The 21,580-nt window shown below is 36.2% G+C and overlaps 1 protein-coding gene and 1 pseudogene across 1 annotated transcript in view; one reads left to right on the plus strand and one right to left on the minus strand.

Annotated features, from left to right (window-relative positions):
* The window catches only part of SEMA3E (semaphorin 3E), a 271,091-nt gene that overhangs the window by 227,339 nt on the left and 22,172 nt on the right, over positions 1-21,580 (minus strand). The window lies entirely within an intron of this gene.
* Positions 4,971-19,697, plus strand: LOC132496403 (histone H2A.N-like; annotated as a pseudogene).

Raw genomic sequence — 21,580 nt, forward strand, 5'->3', positions numbered from 1 at the left:
ACTACTGAGCCCGCATGTCACAACTACTGAAGCCTGCATGTCTAGAGCCAGTGCCCCACAACAAGAGAAGCCACGAGAATGAGAAGCCTGCACATCACAACGAAGAGTAGCTCCCACTCACCGCAACTAAAGAAAGCCCGGGCGCAGTAACGGAGACCCAACACAGCCAAAAATAAATAAATAAATAAAGTAATAAATAAATAAATTAAGTAATTTTAAAAAACGTATTAAAAAAAAGAATACTAGTCAGTTATTTTGTACAATGTCACTTAACTTGTGTTTGTATGGTGTTTTCTCAAAATTCGATTGAGGTTATGCATCAGGGATACCACAGATATACATTACGTCTCAGTGCATCATAATAGAAACTCAAGATTTGATAAGTCTGGTGATGTTCCCACTGAGCATTCTGTAAGGTGGCAATTGCCAGGTTTCTCCACTGTAAAGTAACTATGTTTTTCTTTGGAATTGATAGATTTGGGGAAGGGATAGCTTCTGAGTATGCAAATATCCCCTTTCTCCTTAAACTTTTGTCCACTAATTTTAGCACCCATCATTGGGTCTTCCCTGCAGCAATTATTACAATGGTGTTCTAATGGTGATTTTCTATTTCCCTCATTTCTTCTACACTTTTAACTGAAATTCTTCTATAGGAAAGAGTTGTCCTTTTTCCCATTCACTTATTTTTTAATTTATTTATAATAACATGGACTCACAGATATTTACATCATTCTCTTGGTATAATCAAATACTGTCATAATTTATGTGTTGCTCGAATTGTTCCAGCCTTGGCCATAGTGAGCTCTTCTAGGTTGGCTCCTGTGTCCTTTTGACACTTCACTTTCCTTCCTTTCCCTTTCTTTTTTTTCCTCCCTTCCTCTCTCTCTCCCACCCTCCCTCCCTCCCTTCCTTATTTCCTTCCTTCCTCTCCCTCCCTCCTTCCTCCCTTTCTTCCATCTTTCCTCACCCCCCCTTCCCCTCTCTCTCTTTTTCTCTTTTCTTTTCTTTGCTTTCTTTAGAGTACATTCATGCTCCAGACTCACCTTGTATTTTCCCTACTCCAGTCAAAACACTCCAACCACTTCTCCAAAGAACCTCAGCTCCTTTTAATGGAGAATGCTATGTACTAGAAATGCTCTTTGCTGCTTGAGTGTCACTGTTTCTAGGTTCTCTCAATGAATAAAGACAGGAGATATATGTATGTATATTAACACATTCATAAACACTGTTGCATGTCCCAATCTCTTTCATATGTCCTCCCCCCACCTTCTGATCTCATGACGGCATCTTGGACCTTGGACCTTCCTATATTTATATGAATTTATGTGAATCTTTTGGCTGCTCCCTAAAATCTTCCGAGGCACAGAGAAACAATATCAGTGGGGTCAAGTATTCTAATTGAAAATGGTAACTTCCTAAGGTAGGACTCTTAACCTGATCTCTCTTACCTGACAGTCTATCAGTGGTGTACCCCAATTACAGATTTCCCATTTAACCCTCAACACCATGACCACACTGTTCTCAATTAATCTATAAACTGATGGCTAGTCCAGTTGGACAGGTGAAAGTCTGACACTTCTAGAAACAACACTAATACTCAGCTTATAGAACCATCAGCACAATTATCTATCTATGGATAGCACCCATATACATTATAGTCCTGGCAAGGGACACATCTATTTCAGTATCTCTTCTGACACTAACACTGTGACACAAAGTCTTACACCACAGTGAGCCAGACTAGACAAGAACCAGAATAAAACACTTGAAATCAAGCTCTAAGCCTAGCCAGTTTTGATCATGAAGGTCTCTGGTTATCGCAGGACCCAGATCTCTGGTCGAAAAACTTGATACTTTTTTATAGTAGTTATTTTTGCTAATGAAAATGTGTCACCGGCAAGGAGAGCCTTCAGTGATATTCACTCTGTAATAATCCATCTCTATGGGCTCTCTGGTAAGAACACATTAGATCAATACACTGTCTCAGCACTCTGTTTCTTATGTCCATCCATTTTACTGTCTTGACTGTGTTTTGCTCAACACTAGTTCTTTTGTTACCAGATTTCACTCAGTTGTGGTTCCATGAACTGTCCTACCAATTAGAAAGTGTCCTATGAATACATCCATACACATTGTTTCAGTTTAGCAAGCTTTACAAGTCCCTTGCACATTTCCGATCAGTAATTGATGCTACGTTTTATTGGACTATATTCAGCTTTGTCCAAACATAGGTTAAACATAGATAAGACTATAGCACAACTCTATTTTTCTTGGTTATTGCTGTGGTAACAGTATAAATTCATGGAAAATTTACTCTGTAGATAGTATAGGGTCAAGTTGTTGTAATCTAATATCAAACTGAATTCAAATACTTTACCAGTATCCCTCACTATTCCTATAGAACTAATATTTCATAATCTGATATGAAGAAAAAATTATCCTAGTGGGAAAATATATATATGTACAAAAGAATATATATATATGAGACAAGGAATTAGAAATAATTTAGATTAAAAGAATGGCCACGTTCATCTGATGGTGTATTTCTGGGAATTGAGAGGAAGAAAAATATTTGGAAGGCATTGCAACTAACTTTGCGCTATTATTATAAAACCTCATATAAACATATCAATTGTGGTTTCCAAAAGGTTCTCACATGTACTATAGTCTCTCATGAATATGGAGATTTATGGTAGTTGGCTCCACTGAAGCTGAGAATGCTAGGGGAGAGGTGAGCTAAATCTACCTGCAGTGGTAGGTGTAGGCTGGATCATCCAGATGGCACAAGGACTGTGCTAAAACAGACGCAGTGAGATCCTGGACCTAGCATTTCTCCAGTATCTTTTTATATACTTCTAGTTTTCACAATATTAAAATGTAATTGTTTTAGAGATCCTTTAAAAGACTGTAAGAATGGCACCATGATAAATGATGCCATTTTATTCTGTTGGTCAACTTTAGTAAATGAGTTAGTGAGGGAAAGCAGTGAAATAATTAAATAGTATAAAGTATTGAATACTAGTGTCTTTTATAAAGTGATCTTGGGTTTTACTCATCCATTCTTTGCTTTCCCAGGTAGACAACTAAGTCAGTGTTTATATATAAAAATCAATGGTGAGTTGCTGCTATTATACAGGCTAGAGTCCTCTCATTAGAAATATGCTGCATTAATAATGCCTGCAGTTTGCTGCTCTGGACATTTGCAGACCTTAAGCCAGGAGAATTCCAATCTTCTCTTAAGGAATCAAACACTCAGAATCAACAAGGCTCCTAAGGCTTAGTGATAACATAATTTACCTCCAATAACATAATTTACCTCCAGAAAACCTGTTGTGATACCCCTCTGTGCTTCTACAGCATCTCTACGTGTCTTTATCAGCACTTATCCCATGAAATGCTATGTACTTAACTGTATATCAATTTTCTCCTTAGAACAAAATCTGTATGTTATATATTTTTATATCTCTTAAGACTTCATATCTCTATAAGACTGCATGCCTAAATATATGGCACTTAGTAAAGATCAGCTAAATAAATTTATAAGCAGTAAACATTATGGAAGTTTTTCTTTATAAACAGTCTCTAGGAAAATTTTTGTAGGCAAAATAGTTCTGAGTTAAATTTGCTTAAACGTTTGGATTTATTTTTTATCACACTTCAGAAAATAATGTCCAATATGAAAAGTCTAAGAACTTGAGTTTTTGAGAGCAAAAAAATGAAAGTAGATAAAGCTCTGTGGTTTTAAAAGTCTTAGTGAAGTATTAAGTACACATTTTAATTAAATACAGAATGATGTCATTGTAAGTCACTAGCATCTAACATTTTCCACTTCTAGCCCTTTCTAAAATAGTAAATCTAGAGGAAACATTAAGTTATACATAACACAATGTCCCTTTCATTAAAAACCTATGAGATTATTATTTTTTTCCTTCTAGAGGGTAAAGTATTTTGTGGTTAAGCAAAAGTACAAAACTTCCTATGTGAATATGAGACACGAGAGAAGCAATTTAATCATTTTAACCTAATGAATGCCAAAATAGTTCATTTATACTGGGAGTTTAAATTTAATAAGTTAAAACTTTTGCTCCAAGGTTGATTTATAGCTATTAAATACTTTCATAGCTGTGCCTTAATGATTGTAAAATTAAGTTGATTTTTGTTACATAAATATGAGTAGTTCTACACAAGATGAATACAACAGAAGTGAGTATATAGATGGCCCATTGGACATTTACTACCTGACAGTTTACATATAGACTAATTTCCACATTCAGACATTCAAAAAACCATTCAATAGTATTAAAAGTCATTAGAACTACATAATGAGATAAGCAGAATAAATAAACCCTTGTTCAAAGTTATACGCCTATAGTGTTCCAATCCTGTTTTATAGCCAGCATTGCATGAGGTCCTGATAATGTGCTGGTGTGTGTGTGTGTGTGTGTATCTGTTTCTAAATAGTAAATAGTACAATTGTTTCTGAAAGAAGTTTTTGGAATTTTAAAGGTCAGTGTATAAAAAGAAGAGCAAGCTTCTTAAAAATGGGCATTTACCACACAATAAACACATTTTATCAGTAATGGATTTGTAGAAAACTTAATTTTACAATAATAATCATTTTTTCCATCAATCATATTACATAAGTATACTACTGATTAATTTGAGGGCTTTTGAAAAATGGCTCCCATATTTTACTTTTCCTCTCTCATCCTACAGACTATCAAATGTTCCTTATAGACTACGTAACATTATTTTATTTGGTTCTACCTTATATATCTTGCTCTGGGCCTTTGTTCATCAAAATCCTTCAAAATAAAATACTCTCCCTTTGTTTCTATCTCTGTCAAAATTAAAACTTTTCCTCAAAGTCCTTCTCAAGAAACAGAGGGATTACATCAGAAATTAAAATCCAGGAATTACCACTAACAAGAAATATTCATTATTAGAAGCATGGCAGAATCTCAAGCAATATGAAGGTAAAACAAAGAAAAATTGTGGCTTTTTTTTTTTCTAAACAGGGTCATAATCTTAGAGAAATAAGGACAGCCAGAAATAAGAGGAAAGTCAGGATGCAAAAAGAGGATTGAAAGATAAATTCCAATGGCAAAATTAAGTAGGAATGGACTAGGCTCTAGAGAGTTGTGGTAGGCTGAATAATGGCCTCCCCAAAGACAAGCACACCCTAATCCCTGGAAATTTGTGAATATGTTACCTTACAGAGCAAAAGGGACTTCAGTGTTGTAAAGAAGTTAAGGTTTTTGAAATGGGAGATAATCCTGGATTATCCAGTTGAATCCAATGCAATCACAAGGGTCCTTGCGAAAAGGGAACAGGAGGATCAGACTGAGAGAAAGAGGTGTGATGAAGAAAGCAGAGGTTTGAAATGATTCAAGGAAGAGGCCACAGGTCAAGGGATGTAAGTGGCCTCTAGATGCTATAAAAAGACAAGAAAATGGATACTTCCTAGGGCTTCTAGAGGGAACATTGCCCTTGCAACCTCCAGAACTGCAAACTAATAACTGTGTTGTTTAAAGACACTAAGTTTATAATCATTTGCTACATTAACAATAGGAAACTAATACAAAAGTCAATACAATTCAATGAACACCACTTTGGCTTTAACTCAGACAAAATTTGTGTTCTGAAGTACCATTTTGCCATTTATTTACTGTATGAACTTGGATTAACTACTTACTCTCTTTGATCCATCCTATTCACTGTGATATGCACATAAGATCCCTTTCTCAACACTCTTCTCCTGCATATACCATGTGAACCTGACTCACCAACTAACGTTCTTTGGATATTTGACTGATTTGAGTATCATAAGTTGCATAGAGTAGGTCCTCAATAAATATTTGTTAAGTGAAATTGAAACTGATATTTAGTCCACCAAAAATATGGAATTTCATAGATACTTGTTCAAGAAAAAACAGTTAAGTTGTATAGTATTTCTTCAATAAGCTTCCAACTGAGCACTATATTTCTCCAAGAAATACCACTTACCCACTGGGCAAAGTCCCCTACTTCTGGGAATAATAAAGCATTTAGAAGCACAGTATGAATGTGTACATCATTAACTCTCATTTCCCCACCCCACCCCCCAAAAAAACCCCTGAAATTCATACGTTAACACAAGTGTTGAATTATTTTCACTGCTTGCTGGCTATATGAGGAAGGTGAAACATAAAAGAGAAAAAGGAGTAAAAAAGCATAAAACTTTATGGTGGATTCTTTTTTGCTTTATACTGTGAATAGGAATATCTTCAAGTTACTACTAGGTAGAGGAAGTGAGAAAAGGTCTCATATTTTTATGACATGAAAGCTACTATTTAAATTATAACTACTCATATAGAAAAATGGCACACCTTTTCTGAACAAAACTAGATGCTGCCATAGACATTTTATTAAGGAAATCAGAAAGTACTCTGCCCCCTGTGCTAGTTTAAGTTTAGTTCTTTAACAAATTAGTTCTAATACCAGCAGTGAGATAGGTACAGTTTTATTTTAACGTGTAAAGAAAAAGACCAAAAGTTCAATGACTTTCTCACAAAAGTAAATATTTTCTAATCCTTTAAGCCACATGAATATATTTTGTTTGCTGTAAATCTCTGCATTCATCTAAAATACTGTATAAAAACCTAGCCATGTAATCATTGGAGCTTTCTATTGCAACACAACATTACTTATAACAAGTATTTATACAAACACTTGCCTTCTTTGGATTTGGCTACTCCTCTTGCACATGTGTTTTTTAAAAGCTGTAAGAAAATTAAGGTGCTAAGAAACTGAACAGGAAGTTAAATTTGTGAAGAGCTTATCTCGCCAAATCACCCACTGTCAGAAGTTTCTTCAGGTACCGAAAGGGAAGATTGATATCCCTAATTGCATGGTTCACCTAATGAAACTGAATATAATCACATTTCTGGAAAGTGAAATTGTTCTAGCTACTGATAAAGCACTTCTTCTTTAACTGTTGGAATAAAGTGCATTAGCACATTTGCAAAGCAAATAGGTTTAAGGAGGAGGAGAGAGGAATTTCATCCCTTACTCCTGAAAGTGAAGCAAAATTTGTTTAAGAAGCAATAAATGTATAGAAAGAAAGGGAATGCCTCTCTTCAGATATATTGTTCCATTTAAGTGCTATGTGTATAGTCTGAATCAAGCTGTCTATAATTTATGAAAAAATACCTGGCTGTTAGGGCTCTTAGATGGAATTCAGGTATACGTGATCCAATTTTTTGGTTTTAAACCTAAGCGTTTTTTTCCCTTACTATTTAGATATGCATAGAAACCTTTTATTCTATGAACTTTTAGATATGCACAAAGATACAATTTAAAAATTAAGAACAATTGAAACAAATAATAAAAGTTTCCATCTCTCAAATATGTTATTAAACATTTTGAGACCAGAATCCTAACTGCCCTTTGGTGAACAGCAATCATTAGATATCTACTCAGCATCCAGCAGGTTTAGGTAATTGTACCTGGTAAGAAAATTGAAAACTTTCAGATTACTGCCTTGGATGCATTCTAAGCTGCAAAACCTTTGAAAGTCTTGATTTACAGAATGAAGGGAACAGAACGGTTGACAGTTCTTCCGGTCAGGGTGACCTATAAAATGCCGTTGAATTGATGATTTGTTAGCCTTAATATTTTAGCAGCTCATCCATTTCCTGGGTAATCTTATGAGATTAAAAATGTCAGGTTGGATATTATGGTTTTAAAAATATATATGTATTTTCCTATTTGCATATTATATTGTGATCAATATAAGATTACAGAATAGGACCTACTAAAGTAAAGCTTCCAAGAATATTTGAAATTAAAGCTAAAAATAGTGTAATTTCATGATCTTTGTTGTACTAAGGCTATTTGAAGCAAAATGCAGGATGTGATATATATCACCATTCCTTAAACGTTAAGTCCACAGGAATGAAGCTACGTAAACTTGTACCAACACTTTCTGGTTGGTAAAACTGGAAATAGTTCAAGAAGGCTGAACTTCTATATGAACACTCAGAAGTGCTATTCCAACCATAGAGATGATGCTGAGATTAGTACCCACTGAGCTAATTTGTCTTTCCTCTTGAACCCCGCAGTGTGAAATGACCTAAGGCAGTACTTATGTAACTTTAAAGAAATAGAGATTCAATCAGTTAGCTATTGTGTCCACATGACAACAAATAATATGTTTGACTCAATTTTTTTTTTAACTTAAGTGACTTTCATTTTCTCTGAATGTTTGAAAATTGCTGGATGTTTTGGGGTCATATTATCAGCCTAAATCTCAAAAAATAAACAGTAAGTGTTATAAAATACCTTCTCCACTTGAGCACTTTCTCTACCTTTGTAATTTCCTATTGTACTATCTTGAAGAGGACTTGCCTTACATATGTTAATATTATGGGAGTGGATTGCCCGTATTGATTAAATTAGTCATTTGGAATGCTTTGCTCTCAGTATTATCTATATATATTTTAAAAAACCTCCATGTTTTTAATATTTTAATGTTTTACAAAAAATATGAACTGTCTTGTGGGTTTATTAGTCATTCCTTCCACAAAAAAAATCTATGAAATTAAAATCAGAATACTTGTAAGTGTGAATAATGCGGTACTGTTCTCAAGCTGGAGGATAAATAGGATCTTTCCTTAACAGGTAAAGTTGGAGCTGAAATCTAAAGGATGATTAAGATTTAGGAGAAGAGAGCAGGAGGACAAGAGGATGAATGTGCAAAGTCAAGTGTAGAGGCAGAGAGGCAAGGAGGAGTAGGCTTTTTCTGGGAAAGGCTAGTGAAGTGGGGGAAATGTAGGGAGATGGGCAAAGGCCATCTCATGAAAAGGAGACTTGGAGACCATAGTCAGAAGCTACTGAGTAGCTTTAATTGCAGAGGTGGTATAACCAGACTGAATTTTTTTTAATGATTATTTTAGCTTCAGTCAAGAGAACAAAAAGGAAGATGGTAAAAGAAAAGAAAAAAAGAATGATGTTCAATAAGCACCTAAGGAATGATTGCATTTGTTCAGGTTATACATTATCTCTTTTGTAGGTTTCTCATATATTATTTTTAATACAAAACAATATAGAATTTTTAAAAATAAGGAATTTTTAAAAGAAAAAATTTCATAATCCTACTACTTTTAAACAGCTACTTTTGTTTTATATGAGTTTAAAAAATTTTTGTCGAGATGTGTAGTTTATATCATTGTAATCATAGTACATATATAACTTTGTGTTTTGCTTTCGTCATGCTTCAGTTCATCATAAACATCCCCCTGTTCCTATTATACATTATATTCCATCAAGATAAGTCATAATTGGTATAACCAGGCTATTACCATTAATCTAGAAGCACTATAATTTGAAGTCCATGGATATTCACGGGCTGTCATATGGGAATCCATGAATTGCTTGAATCTGGATGCAATGTTTTGAATGTACATGCAAAGTCTTGAATTTTTCTAAAGAATCCATAGTATTCATCTGGTTTTCAAATGGCATGAAACCCAAATGGCTGTGAGTACAGATAAGCATTCAAAGTTGGTAAAATCCCAAGTCTCACTGTGTGAGAGAGCTAAGTGAAAGAAAAGTACACTGTGGTACAACTTGCAGCATAAAATTTCATTCATTTTAAGGATTCAAGGTATGCCTGCCAAGAAGCAAAAGTAAAGCCATCTGACATATTTCTAAGTATTGAGAAAGAATAGAGAAATGTCTAACAAATTAATTTGTATTGAGAAAGATAACTTAAACATTATACCATATACAATTTATTCCTAAGTCTCTCTCATTTACCTCTTATTTTGGGGGGGGATTTTATTTATTTATTTATAAGCAGGTTCTTATTACTTATTTTATACATATTAGTGTATATATGTCAATCCCAATCTCCTAATTCATCCCACCACCACCACTCCTCCACCCCGCTTTCCCCCATTGGTGTCCACACATTTGTTCGCTACGTCTATATCTCTATTTCTGCCTTGCAAACCGGATCATCTGGAACATTTTTCTAGATTCCACATATATGTGTTAATATATGACATCTGTTTTTCTCTTTCTGACTTACTTCACTGTGTATGACAATCCCTAGGTCCATCCACATCTCTACAAATAACTCAATTTTGTTTCCTTTTATGGCTGAGTAATATTGCATTGTATATATGTGCCACATCTTCATTACCCATTCATCTTTCAATGGACACTTAGGTTGCTTCCATGTCCTGGCTATTGTAAACAGAGCTGCAATGAACATTGTGGTACATGACTCTTTTTGAATTATGGTTTTCTCAGGGTATATGCCCAGTAGTGGGATTGCTGGGTCGTATGGTAGTTCTATTTTTAGTTTTTTAAGGAATGTCCATACTGTTCTCCATGGTGGCTGTATCAATTTACATTCCCACCAACAATGCAAGAGGGTTCCCTTTTCTCCACACCCTCTCCAGCATTTGTTGTTTGTAGATTATCTGATGATACCCATTCTAACTGGTGTGAGGTGATACCTCATTGTACTTTTGATTTGCATTTCTCTAATAATTAGTGATGTTGAGCAGATTTTCATGTGCTTCTTGGCCATCCGTATGTCTTCTTTGGAGAAATGTCTATTTAGGTCTTCTGCCCATTTTTTATTTTTTTTAATTTTTTTTCAGTTTTGTCTTGTTATTTTCTTTCTTTTTTTTTATTAGTTTCTGCTTTATAACAAAGTGAATCAGTCATACATATACATCTGTTCCCACATCCCTTTCCTCATGCATCTCCTTCCCTCCCACCCTCCCCATCCCACCCCTCCAGGCGGTCACAAAGCACCGAGCTGATCTCCCTGTGCTCTGCGGCTGCTTCCCACTATCTATATACCTTACGTTTGGTAGTGTATATATGTCCATGCCTCTCTTTCGCTTTGTCACAGCTTACCCTTCCCCCTCCCCATATCCTCAAGTCCATTCTCAAGTAGGTCTGTGTCTTTATTCCCGTTTTACCCCTAGGTTCTTCATGACATTTTTTTTTTAATTCCGTATATATGTGTTAGCATATGGTATTTGTCTTTCTCTTTCTGACTTACTTCACTCTGTATGACAGACTCTAGGTCTATCCACCTCATTACAAATAGCTCAGTTTCGTTTCCTTTTATGGCTGAGTAATATTCCATTGTATATATGTGCCACATCTTCATTACCCATTCATCTTTCGATGGACACTTAGGTTGCTTCCATGTCCTGGCTATTGTAAACAGAGCTGCAATGAACATTGTGGTACATGACTCTTTTTGAATTATGGTTTTCTCAGGGTATATGCCCAGTAGCGGGATTGCTGGGTGGTATGGTAGTTCTATTTTTAGTTTTTTAAGGAATGTCCATACTGTTCTCCATGGTGGCTGTATCAATTTACATTCCCACCAACAATGCAAGAGGGTTCCCTTTTCTCCACACCCTCTCCAGCATTTGTTGTTTGTAGATTATCTGATGATACCCATTCTAACTGGTGTGAGGTGATACCTCATTGTACTTTTGATTTGCATTTCTCTAATAATTAGTGATGTTGAGCAGATTTTCATGTGCTTCATGGCCATCTGTATGTCTTCTTTGGAGAAATGTCTATTTAGGTCTTCTGCCCATTTTTTAATTGTGTCGTTTGTTTTTTTTATATTGAGCTACATGAGATGTTTATATATTTTGGAGATTAATCCTTTGTCTGTTGATTCATTTGCAAATACTTTCTCCCATTCTCAGGGTTGTCTTTTTATCTTGTTCACAGTTTCCTTTGCTGTGCAAAAGTGTTTAAGTTTCATTAGGGGGCTTCCCTGGTGGCGCAGTGGTTGAGAGTCTGCCTGCCGATGCAGGGGACACGGGTTCGTGCCCCGGTCTGGGAAGATCCCACATGCCACGGAGCGGCTGGGCCCGTGAGCCATGGCCGCTGAGCCTGCACGTCCAGAGCCTGTGCTCTGCAACGGGAGAGGCCACAACAGTGAGAGGCCTGCGTAATGCAAAATAAATTTTAAAAAATAGTTTCATTAGGTCCCATTTGTTTACTTTTGTTTTTATTGCCATTACTATAGGAGGTGGGTCAAAAAAGATCTTGCTGTTATTTATGTCAAAGAGTGTTCTTCCTATGTTTTCCTCTAAGAGTTTTATAGTGTCCAGTCTTACATTTAGGTCATCAATCCATTTTGAGTTTATTTTTGTGTATGTGTTAGGGAGTGTTCTAATTTCATTCTTTTACATGTAGCTGTCCACTTTTCTCAGCACCACTTATTGAAGAGACTGTCTTTTCTCAACTGTATATCCTTGCCTCCTTTACCAGAGAGTAGTTGACTGTTTTATCTCTGGGCTTTCTATCCTGTTCCATTGATCTATATTTCTGTTTTTGTGCCAGTACCATATTGTCTTGATTACTGTAGCTTTGTAGTATAGTCTGAAGTCAGGGAGTCTGATTCCTCCATCTCCATTTTTTTCCCTCAAGATTGCTTTGGCTATTCGGGGTCTTTTGTGTATCCATACAAATTTTAAGATTATTTGTTCTAGTTCTGTAGAAATTGCCATTGGTAATTCGATAGGAATTGCACTGAATCTGTAGATTGCTTTGGGTAGTATAGTCATTTTCACAATATTGATTCTTCCAATCCGAGAACATGGTATATCTCTCCATCTGTTTTTGTCATCATTGATTTCTTCCATCAGTGTCTTATAGTTTTCTGAGTACAGGTCTTTTACCTCCTTAGGTAGGTAAATACCATCTTAGGTATTTTATTCTTTTTGTTGCACTGGTGAATGGGATTGTTTCCTTAATTTCTCTTTCTGATCTTTTGTTGTTAGTGTATAGGAATGCAAGAGATTTTTGTGCATTAATTTTGTATCATGCAACTTTACCAAACTGATTGATTGGCTCTAGTAGTTTTCTGGTGGTATCTTTAGGATTATCTATATACAGTATCATGTCATCTGCAAACAGCGACAGTTTTACTTCTTCTTTCCCAATTTGTACTCCTTTTAATTCTTCTCTGATTTCCATGGCTAGGACTTCCAAAACTATGTTGAATAACTGTGGCGAGAGTGGACATCCTTGTCTTGTTCCTGATCTTAGAGGAAATGATTTCAGTTTTTCACCATTGCGAATGATGTTTGCTTTGGATTTGTAGTATATGGCCTTTATTATGTTGAGGTAGGTTCCGTCTATGCCCACTTTCTGGAGAGTTTTATCATAAATTGGTGTTGAATTTTGTCAAAAGCTTTTTCTGCATCTATTGAAATGTTCATATGGTTTTCATTCTTCTGTTTGTTAATACAGTGTATCACATTGATTGATTTGTGTATATTGAAGAATCCTTGCATCCCTGAGATAAACCCCACTTGGTCATGGTGTATGAACATTTTAATGTGTTGCTGGATTCTGTTTGCTAGTATTTTGTTGATGATTTTTGCATCTATATTCATCAGTGATATTGGTCTGTAATTTTCTTTTTTAGTAGTATCTTTGTCTGGTTTTAGTATCAGGGTGATGATGACCTCGTAGAATGAGTTTGGGAGTGTTCCTTCCTCTGCAATTTTTTGGAAGAGTTTGGGAAGGAAGCGTGTTAGGTCTTCTCTAAATGTTTGATAGAATTCACCTGTGAAGCCATCAGGTCCTGGACTTCTGTTTGTTGGAAGATTTTTAATCACAGTTTCAATTTCATTACTTGTGATTGGTCTGTTCATATTTTCTATTTCTTCCTGGTTCAGTCTTGGAAGGTTATACCTTTCTAAGAATTTGTCCATTTCTTCCAGGTTGTCCATTTTATTGGCATAGAGTTGCTTACAGTAGTCTCTTATGATGCTTTGTATTTCTGTGGTGTCTGTTGTAACTTCTCCTTTTTCATTTCTAATTTTACGGATTTGAGTTCTCTCCCTCTTTTTCTTGATGAGTCTGGCTAAAGATTTATCAATTTTGTTTATCTTCTCAAAGAACAGCTTCTAGTTTTATTGATATTTGCTATTGCTTTGTTTCTATTTCATTTATTTCTGCTCTGATCCTTATGATTTCTTTCCTTATACTAACTTTGGGCTTTGTTTATTCTTCTTTCTCTAGTTCCTTCAGGTGTAAGGTTAGATTGTTTATTTGAGATTTTTCTTATTTCTTGCGGTAGGATTGCATTGCTATAAACTTCCCTCTTAGAAGTGCTTTTGCTGCATCCCATACGTATTGGATTGTTGTGTTTTCATTGTCATTTGTCTCTAGGTATTTTTTGATTTCCTCTTTGATTTATTCAGTGATCTCTTGGTTATTTAGTAACGTATTGTTTAGCCTCATGTGTCTGCGTTTTTTACGTTTTTTTCCCTGTAATTTATTTCTAATCTCATAGCATTGTGGTCAGAAAAGATACTTGATATGGCTTCAATTTTCTCAAATTTACCAAGGCTTGATTTGTGACCCAAGATATGATCTATCCTAGAGAATGTTCCATGTGCACTTGAGAAGAAAGAGTAATCTGCTGTTTTCGTATGGAATGTCCTATAAATATCAATTAAATATATCTAGTCTATTGTGTCATTTAAAGCTTGTGTTTCCTTATTAATTTTCTGTCTGGATGATCTGTCCATTGGTGTAAGTGAAGTGTTAAAGTCCCCCACTATTACTGTGTTACTGTTGATTTCCTCTTTTATAGCTCTTAGCATTTGCCTTATGTAGTGGGGTGCATATATATTTATAATTGTTATATCTTCTTCTTGGATTGATCCCCTGATCATTATGTAGTGTCCTTCCTTGTCTCTTGCAACATTCTTTATTTTAACTTCTATCTTATCTGATATGAGTACTGCCACTCTCGCTTTCTTTTGATTTCCATTTGCATGGAATATCTTTTTCCATCCCCTCACTTTCAGTCTGTATGTGTCCCTAGATTTGAAGTGGGTCTCTTGTAGACAGCATATATATGGGTCTGGTTTTTGTATCCATTCAGCAAGCCTGTGTCTTTTGGTTGGAGCATTTAATCCATTCACATTTAAGGTAATTATCAGTATGTATGTTCTTATTACCATTTTCTTAATTGTTTTGGGTTTGTTTTGGTAAGTGTTTTTCTTCTCTTGTGTTTCCTGCTTAGAGAAGTTCCTTTAGCATTTATTGTGGAGCTCATTTGGTGGTGCTGAATTCTCTTAGCTTTCACTTGTCTGTAAAGCTTTTGATTTCTCCATCGAATCTGAATGAGATCCTTGCTGGATAGAGTTCTCTTGGTTGTAAGTTCTCCCCTTTCATCACTTTAAATATATCATGCCACTCCCTTCTGGTTTGTAGAGTTTCTGCTGAGAAATCAGCTGTTAACCTTATGGGAGTTCCCTTGTCTGTTACTTGTCGTTTTCTCCTTGTTGCTTTTAATAATTTTTCTTTGTTTTTAATTTTCATCAGTTTGATTACTATGTGTCTGAGCGTGTTTCTTCTTGGATTTATCCTGCCTGGGACTCTCAGTGTTTCCTGGAGTTGGGTGGCTATTTCCTTTCCCATGTTAAGGAAGTTTTTGACTATAATCTCTTCAAATGTTTTCTCAGGTCCTTTCTCTCTCTCTTCTCCTTCTGGGACCCCTATAATGGGAATGTTGGTGCATTTAATGTTGTCCCAGAGGTCTCTTAGACTGTCTTCATTTCTTTTCATTCTTTTTTCTTTACTCTGTTCCACAGCAGTGAATTCCACCATTCTGTCTTCCAGGTCACTTATCCGTTCTTCTGCCTCAGTTATTCTGCTTTCGATTCCTTCTACTGTATCTTTCATTTCAATTATTGTATTGTTCATCTGTTTGTTTGTTCTTTAATTCTTCTAGGTGTTTGTTCTTTAATTCTTCTACGTGTTTGTTAAACATTTCTTGCATCTTCTCAATCTTTGCCTTTATTCTTTTTCTGAGGTTCTGGATCATCTTCACTACCATTATTCTGAATTCTTTTCCTGGAAGGTTGCCTATCTCCACTTCATTTAGTTGTTTTTATGGGGTTTTATCTTGTTCCTTCATCTGGTACATAGTCCTCTGCCTTTTCCTTTTGTCTGTCTTTCTGTGAATGTGTTTTTGTTCCACAGGCTGCAGGATTGTAACTCTTCTTGCTTCTGTTGTTTGCCCTCTGGTGGATGAGGCTATCTAAGAGGCTTCTGCCAGCTTCCTGAAAGGAGGGACTGGCTGTGGGCAGAGCTCAGTAAAACTTTAATCCCCTTATCTGTTGATGGGTGGGGCTGAGTTCCCTCCCTGTTGGTTGTTTGGCCTGAGGTGACCCAGCACTGAAGGCTACAGGCTCTTTGGTGGGGCTAATGGCGGACTCTGGGAGGGCTCACACCAAGGAGTACTTCCCAGAACTTCTGCTGCCAGTGTCCTTGTCCGTTGGTGAGTCACAGCTGCCCCCTGCCTCGGCAGGAGACCCTCCAATACTAGCAGGTAGGTCTGGTTCAGTCTGCTAGGGGATCACTGCTCCTTCCCCCTGGGTCCTGATGCACACACTACGGACATCTGTAGTGTGTGTCCTCCAAGAGTGGACTCTCTGTGTTCCTCAGTCCTGTCAAAGTCCTCTAATCAAATCCTGCTACCCTTCAAAGTCTGATTCTCTCAGACTTCCTCCTCCCATTGCTGGACCCCCAGGTTGGGAAGCATGACGTGGGGCTCAGAATCTTCACTCCAGTGGGTGGACTTCTGTGGTATAAGTGTTCTCCAGTCTGTGAGTCACCCAACCAGCAGTTAAAGGATTTGATTTTACTGTGATTGCGCCCCTCCTACCATCTCACTGTGGCTCCTCCTTTGCCTTTCGATGTGGGGTACATTTTTTGGTGAGTTCCAGTGTCTTCCTGTCAATGATTGTTCAGCAGTTAGCTGTGATTCTGGTGCTCTCACAGGAGGGAGTGAGTGCACGTCCTTCTACTCCACCATCTTAGAATTGGTCCCACCTCTCTTAAAAAAAAAATTCTGAAAAATATTTTTAACCACTGCTGATTATATTTGATCATATAGCATGACCATGAGTTTCAGAAGATGCCCCATCAATAGTACAAAAAGGTATGTTGAAACCATGTATGTTAGTCTCCTACTTAAATATTTGCTATGTGTTTTCTTCATTTTCTACTGTATTTTAAACCTTACAGTAATAAAATTAAACATCGCATACTGAATGATTATGGATAAGTTTTAAGAAAGCCAAAGAGACTCCCCTCTATTTGTATAAATAATTTTAAAATTTGCTAAAATGAACTGTAAAATAAAATCAAGATATTTGTGGAAAATATTAAATCTTGATTTAAAGACAAACTATAAATAAATTTTGAAAAAAATGTATTAAATACCCAAAGCAGAGAATGCACACAGACTTTTCATACTGAATATAAGACTGTTGTAGATATAGACTTTTCATACTGAATATAAGACTGTTGTAGATATAGACTTTTCATACTGAATATAAGACTTTTGTAGAGACTAGCAGAAGCTGGACTTTAGTCTGAAGGTCATGGGATGAAAGAATTAGAGAATTCACTCTACCTATCTCCCCCACTTTTCTAGTTTTCTAATCTTGACCCTCTGTGGGCATAATTTATGAAATAACAAATGCAAATCACTTGGCAAAAATACCTAGAACATATGTATGCATAGTAAAGAAATCTAGAGCTACTATTATTATTTTCTTTTTTATCTTCTATACAACTGGAGTATATGTACAGAAAATATTTTTTACATTTAATTGGCATGAATAGAGTTATTAAAACTTTAAACTTAAGTTATCCCTTGATTTTCTTAAGTGTTATGAATATTACAATGATGACTGTGACTGAACATGTTTAAAGCATTAACTGAAACATTGCCATACAATCCTAAATGTACCTATAGCCCATTCTCGAGAATTATATCATACTTTCCTCAAACTTCAAATACCTTTTTATGGATTGAATTGTGTCCCCCAAATTTATATGTTAAAATTTGAATCCCCAGTACCTCAGAATGTGACTGCATTTGGAGATAGGCTCTTTAAAGAGGTAACTAAGTTAAAATGAAGTAATTAGGATGGGCCCTAAATTAATGTGACTGGTATTCTTATAAGAAGAGGAGGTTAGGACACAGACACAGAAGGAAAACCATGTGAAGACACAGGGCACAGATGACCAAGACAAGGAGAGAGGCCTTAGAAGAAACCAATCTGGCTGATACCTTGATCCCGAAATTCTAGTCTCCAGAACTGTGAGGAAAAAATTTTCAGTTGTTTAGGCTACCTTGTCTGTGGTATGTGATATTGGCAGCCCCAGCAAAATGATACACGTGGCTTTCCTCCTTCCTCTCCCACAGTGGAGGACCTGGCTTCACATATAAGTGAGAAACTAGAAGTTGTAAAAAGAGAAGTCCCCAGTTTTTCCACCACCATCAATTCTATCTAACCCTCTGCATCAATACTCCTATACTCTGCTGCCCTCTGCATTCCTGTCACAGCCCAGCCTCTGCTCTGCTTTAATAAATCCCATCTCTCACCTACTCAAGGACTTTCTTCCCTCTTTTGCATCATCAATTGTTCCCTCTCACCAGATCATTCCCTCACTAGACAAGCATGTGGTACATCACCCACGTTTAGCCATCACTGCCCTTGACCTCAGGTCCCCATTCAGCTATTTCACAATCTCTCTGCATCCTTACTCCTCCAGCAACATTCCCCATGGGAAAGTAGCAACTCCATGATTCCAGCTGTTTAGGACAAAACACTTGAAATCATTTTTTGGCTCCTCTCTTCCTCTTACATCCCATAAGAAGCTATCAGCTAATTCTGTTGGATCTACTTTTAATATCCACATCTTTTCTTTCTGTCTCCGTCAATTCCACTCACCTCCAAGCCACCAAGTTCCCTTACCTGAACTATTAAAATAGCCTCCAGATTGGTTTCTCTGTTTCAAACCTTGTCCCTAAAGTCTATCACCTGCTTATCCAATAGTCAGTGACCTCTTCAATCTGAAAGTCAGACCAAGTCATTGTAACTCAGAACTCCAACGGTTTCCTATTCCTGCAGCTGAAGCCCGCTCTTCAGCATGGTAGACAAGACCCACAGATAAGCTCCCCATCTGTCTCACTAATTTCACGTCTATTTCTCCCTGCTCAGTTCACTGTTAGAATGGATAAATGACCCACTAATTTCAATGCCTTTGCACTTGACAGTCTCTCTGTCCATAATGTTTTCCTCCTAAGCTTACGTATTTCTTTTAGTTCTCTACTGAAATATCACTCATCAGAGACACTCTTGCTGATCACCCTATATAAAGCAGAACCCCTGACACATTCTATCTTCTTTCACCTACTTTATTGATTTTTATTCAGAGTGTTACTCAACAACTAGCATATCTCAATTATTAGGCCAGTGGTCTGAGCTAGATGTATATGGATTAAGTCTTCCATGTGCACTTCATTTGCTTCATGGACTACAATTTCCTAAGAAGACTACAATTTATATCCCAGCCAAAAAGAAATACGAATGGGCCAGTTCAGCCTTTGGGAAGAAGAGGAGGAAGAAGGAGATCTATTTTAGTTTCATGGGGAAAATCCTAAAGCAAACCCAGACTTCAGCAGGTGTTCCTGGGTTTTGGATGCACTGGGCTTTCTGAAGGATCAGCAACTAGAACGGGTTAGCCTGGAGGCAGTGAGACTGTCCTTCTATAACCACTAAAAAGCCATTACCAGCAGGGAGATCCTTGAAGCAGTCAAACAGAGATCCTCTAGGAAGAGTTTTTGAATACATGAAGTGGATCTGAACGGCCCTGTTGTTGAAATGATTGCACTTGTCAAAAAAAAATGGATATGTCAGAGGGCTGGGTTGGAAGACAAGGTATCTGAGAAGTGCCTGCTTCAACAGGACACGGTGCTACACACCGGGTCTCTGGGTCCTCTGACTTAATTTGTGAAAAAAATAAAGGAAAACTGTTCCCCCCCCCACAAATATATAAATATATATTTATTTAAATAAATATATATTTGTTTATTTAAATATTTAAATATATATTTATTTATTTCAGAGCTAAAGCACAGTAATAATACAGTTCCTTCTAACCATATGTTCTCAGTATATACTTAAAATTCTAAGATCTTACTCTGACAAGCACTGTGATTTAAGCTTTAATATTCAAATTAATCCAAAGAACAATCTTAGAAAGGAGATAGGTACACCTTACAGATGAAGGATTGAGACAGGTAGTAAGATACCCAAGGCCACGTAGCCAGAATTTCACTTTTTTTCAGTTGATGAAGAAAATAAGCAAACAAAATGTCTGCCCAGTGCCTACTGCCTTCCTAATTCTAAGAGTATATTTTGATAATTGTATGTTTGTCCAGTTTAAGCCTTCTTTGCCTAATTTTAACCCTGGGTTTTAAAGAACAGAATGCTCTAGTGTTATTAAGGATGAGGTAAAACACACGAATGTCTATTTCTGGGATAGATGTACCCTTACCCTGTGGAACAAATTCTTTAGTAACTCCCAAACAAGAGTTCTCCATCCTTACAACATAAGTATTACGAAAGTTAATATTTCATTTGGAAAAATGTAATGACTAATCTGCACACCACTGGGAAAGACACTTTGACATACTAAGGGGAAATAATCTTTCAAAATCCACACCCATAATTCAGCCTGCTGTATTCAAACAGTACAGACAGACACTGGGTTTGAATCCAGTTTTGTTATTTGCTAGCTACACGGCTTCACTTGGGGAAGGCATTTAAACAACTGAGCCTCTTTTAGCTTACTCATAAAATATGAATAATAATACAAAGGTATTTGGAGGATTTGAGATGATGCATCTAAAACATTGAGCACAAAGTTGGTACTTAAAAAGAGTAATTTTTATTCATATTGGAAGAAGCACCCTAACTTCTTGACTGCTCTAAAACCTGAAACCAACAGAAACTTATGTTCTGTAGTGTCTCCCAATGAATCCATTTAATCCATCCTGCCTTTCTCACCATCCTCCCATCGATGAAAAAACAGCATACAGAATGCAATCTAAGATATAGAGTAATAAAACATGGGAAGGAATTGTCAATTCTCCTTTGTGAATCAGACTGTATGATTGCTTAAAACAGACCTAACAATATCATGCTATTTTTTAATGGAGCACTGTAAACCACAAAACAATATGGAATGATTACTGTTTTCAGAAAGTACTCTCTTTACTCATTTTATCTAAAATTGAACTAACAAGGAACCTTATTTACAATCTACACAGAGAAACAGACTTAGTCTAATATGATATGAGAACAAGAATTCAAGCCTAAAAATAATCCGTATTAATACACTTAACAAAGCTTTTGAATGAAGATTATTTGTACTTTTTCTGCATTTAATAGTCTTTTGTATTCTACAATCCATATGTCAAATTTTGATCATAATTTTTCACTCTTAACACCAAGACAGTAAAACTACTGTAAAAAAAATAAGAACAAACTCAAGACCAGTACTCTTGAGGATGGTGTAAACAAACTGAAAATAATATTTTTTCATATATCTCTCTTAGTTGTCACTAAAACTACATATTTCATCCCAGTTTCCTACTCCTTACCATTAGAGAATATGAAATGTAATTTTCATTGTAATCATTTACTGAAAAAATGCAACAAAAGTG

Source organism: Mesoplodon densirostris, chromosome 9 (genome assembly GCF_025265405.1).
Source record: "Mesoplodon densirostris isolate mMesDen1 chromosome 9, mMesDen1 primary haplotype, whole genome shotgun sequence".
NCBI classification, from domain to species: Eukaryota; Metazoa; Chordata; class Mammalia; order Artiodactyla; family Ziphiidae; genus Mesoplodon; species Mesoplodon densirostris.